This window comes from Cavia porcellus, unplaced genomic scaffold, assembly GCF_034190915.1.
Source record: "Cavia porcellus strain 051 isolate PalLab524CR breed Dunkin Hartley unplaced genomic scaffold, mCavPor4.1 scaffold_2, whole genome shotgun sequence".
Taxonomy (NCBI): domain Eukaryota; kingdom Metazoa; phylum Chordata; class Mammalia; order Rodentia; family Caviidae; genus Cavia; species Cavia porcellus.
Genome location: NW_026947485.1, coordinates 88,304,001 through 88,307,261, shown reverse-complemented (window position 1 = coordinate 88,307,261; position 3,261 = coordinate 88,304,001). Strand labels below are relative to the sequence as shown.

At 35.3% G+C, this 3,261-nt stretch overlaps 1 pseudogene; it reads left to right on the top strand.

Moving 5' to 3' along the window:
* The first annotated feature begins 508 nt into the window (after window positions 1-508).
* LOC134472729 (adapter SH3BGRL-like) lies at window positions 509-2,911 on the top strand (annotated as a pseudogene).
* The last annotated feature ends 350 nt before the right edge of the window (window positions 2,912-3,261 follow it).

The window sequence follows — 3,261 nt, the reverse complement described above, 5'->3', positions numbered from 1 at the left end:
ATGAGAGCTACATGTAGCCTGGTTCCAACAGCCACAAATGTATTCATTCAAGGGACACAGAGTACAAGTAGGGCAACATTTTTAAGACACTAGTAGAGAATAAATGATCTGTGGGGTTAGACAAAGAAAAATACTGACTGTAACCACTCGCTAAACTTGTTGATAGTATTAAAACATTACCTTCCTCTCCAACAAAATTTAACATTCTGCTTTTTCTTGGATTCATTCTTTTCTTCCATCCATTTCTCTTGCTGTCACACACACACACATACACTCATCCATCTGCCAATTTTTCTACTTAACACATTTCAAACATATTCTTACAAGTAAACCCAAAGAAATAAATCCAAGGATTCTAAATTCGGTATTAGGTATAACTGGGAAATAAAATGAACAGCCTTAAAGTTTTCATCCTAAATACTCAGATTTGTTACCAAAATAATATTGATTGCTAATAATCAATTGCAAAAATTTGTCTGTTGTGAAATTTAATTCAAGAAAAATATAGACCACAACCTCTTGTTAAACATAGTGGATTAAGTATATAACTTTATCTCTGCTGCCTTTACAAACTCTTATCAACATGACAGGAAAGAATTTTCTGGTTCCTGAGGGGAGTCCTGGTTTATTTGTTTTGCTTTCATTTTTAAAGGTATAAATCTACAGCAACAAAGAAAATGAGAAAAAATTCAACTTACAGCTGAGAGATGGCAAGGCATTTGAAAATGTTAGTGAAGGAGAACAAATAGAGAGATGATCACTGAAACATACATGCCCTCTGAAATGAGTAACAAGAACAAAGCCTTTTTCTCCTACAGAGGCCAAGAAAAGATCAGACTCAGAGTTTAGAATTTCTGTACAAGGCAGAGTTGAGGCTTTAGGATAAAAACAAGGGAAATAATTGAGGCCAAAGTAACCACTTACAATCTCCCTCTTCACTCCAAACAGATAAATACCACCCTAAACCCAATGCAGCAGAAGTTTAAATTCTTAGAAAATTGATTTGAGCACCAGAAAGTAGAAGGAAATGAGGTACTCAGCTGAAAATAGTGGGATCAAGTGAAAATCTGTATCTGCTATCTTTTTCTACCTGTGCCTAGAACACCTACCACCAACTGAAGGACTTACTTGCAGTAAAATGAATTCTAGTTGATTATACTTATCTAGTTGAAGTATATTTATCTAGTTTATCAAGCTGAAATATATGTATCTGCAAAGTATGAAAGACAAAAGATACTGTCATTTATGAAGTCACCTAACATAAGAAAGCCTCTAGATCATACCACAAGGAAATCTGCTAGTCACTAAGTCTTACTATGGTTCATTTTTCAAAGTTCTGCTTAAATACATATAGTAGTGGTTCACTAGATCTAAAAGAAATCAAAATAAATGGAAAAAGAAAATTAGAGGAAATATAGTCAAGTGACATGAAAGATTTTGCAACATAAGACAGACAGACTCTTTTAATATAAGGAGATAATTAATTAAACAACAAAAACTTGTCAGTCCCACGAGAGCTCTCTAAATTCCCAGGGTAAAGAATGACAAAATGATGAAGAAAACCACAAAAATTTTAGTTTTATTTCCAAATTTCCAACTCTGCCACCTGTATGCTGGTTACATTTGAATGATTCATGAATGGTTATGCCTCAGTTTCCCCATATATAAGATGAGAGTAGCCAGGTATGATAGTGCATTCCTGCAATTTCAGCACTAAGCAGGCAGAAACAAGAGATTCACAATGAGTTTGAGGCCAGCTTGGACTACAGAGTGAGGTCAAGATCAGCCTGAACAACATAGTGAGATCCTGTCTCAAAACAAATTTTAAAAAAAGAGTGGGTCATGAGCTGAGAAAATCAATCAGTCACAGCTCAGAGAAATCATAGCCAACATGGAAAGAACCTGGGACCCCACAACCGACTCATTCAGAGGAACCCAGAAAATGTCAAGACAATGGAGCAAAAGGCAGTTTCTGGCCTCCAGCCCTCTCAGAGCAAGTCCAGAGACATAGAGACTGAAAGTCATGCACCAGAAATTTCTGAAGTGATGGTAATTAACTAAAGAAACAACTTAATGGGGCTATAAAAGAAGTCAGATCAGAAATAATATCTAATGATAAAAGAAGAAATGGAAAACATAATAAAAGAATTACTGAGTGTATCTAAAAACATTGAATTTTTAAAAATAGAGGACCATAGGAAAATGAGAGAAACCTTGAGTGAACAATATAGCAAACATTTAGAATGCATGAAACAGGTGCAGAGATATCCATCAATTAAAAAATTCCACTGAAAGCTGGAAAAACAGCTTGAACACAACTGAAGATAGACTTTCAGGCCCTGAACACAGAACTGCAACTAGTGATGGTGAAAGGAAAGATCTCTGAAAAATAACAAAGAGGCAGCCATGGTCAGCATCCAAACAGCCGCAAGCCACTGTTCCCAGGATGGTGATCTGTGTATATATTGCCTCTTCTTCTGGCTCTATGGTGATTAAGAAGAAACAGCAAGATGTGCTTGGTTCTTAGAAGCCAACAAAATAGGATTTGAAGAAAAAGATATTGCAGCCAATGAAGAGGATCGGAAGTGGATGAGAGAGAACGTACCTGAAAACAGACAACCAGCCACAGGGAATCCCTTGGAACCTCAGAATTTCACTGAAAGCCAGTACCATGGGGACTATGATACCTTCTTTGAAGCCTGAAAAACTAATACAGTGTATGCTTTTTAGGCTTGAAGACACCACCTGGTTGGAAAGAAGCAGAAGCCCACGCCAAACAGCAAGCATGAAACTTTAAGCATTGTGCATTAAGCATTCTGCCTTAAACATGTTGAAAAATAAGTCCTATTGCTTTTATAAAATAAGTTTCTCAAATAACAAAATTATCTTGGTTTCAAAAGAAATTGCTTAAAGTTAAAATAATCAGGTGGTATTTTCATGTACAATCAAATGAATGCATAATTAAAATATAAACATTATGTGGAGAATAATAGTAGATTATGATAAAATTTTAAGTCAATATCATGGGATAGTGTTATGTGCCAAGACATTTTTTGTACTTTAAAGATTTTTACAAAGAAAACATCCTTCTTGATACTGTTGCAACTTAAGTCTATCTGCGGCTTGCCAGTGAGAAATTGAGAGACTCCATCTCTTGTTCTTAAATTGCTTCATTAGTTTCAGTGAATAAGAATGTGTATGTTTTTGAAGTGAAGTTGTGATCAAAAACTACATGGTTCTGATATGTGAAACATTGTAATT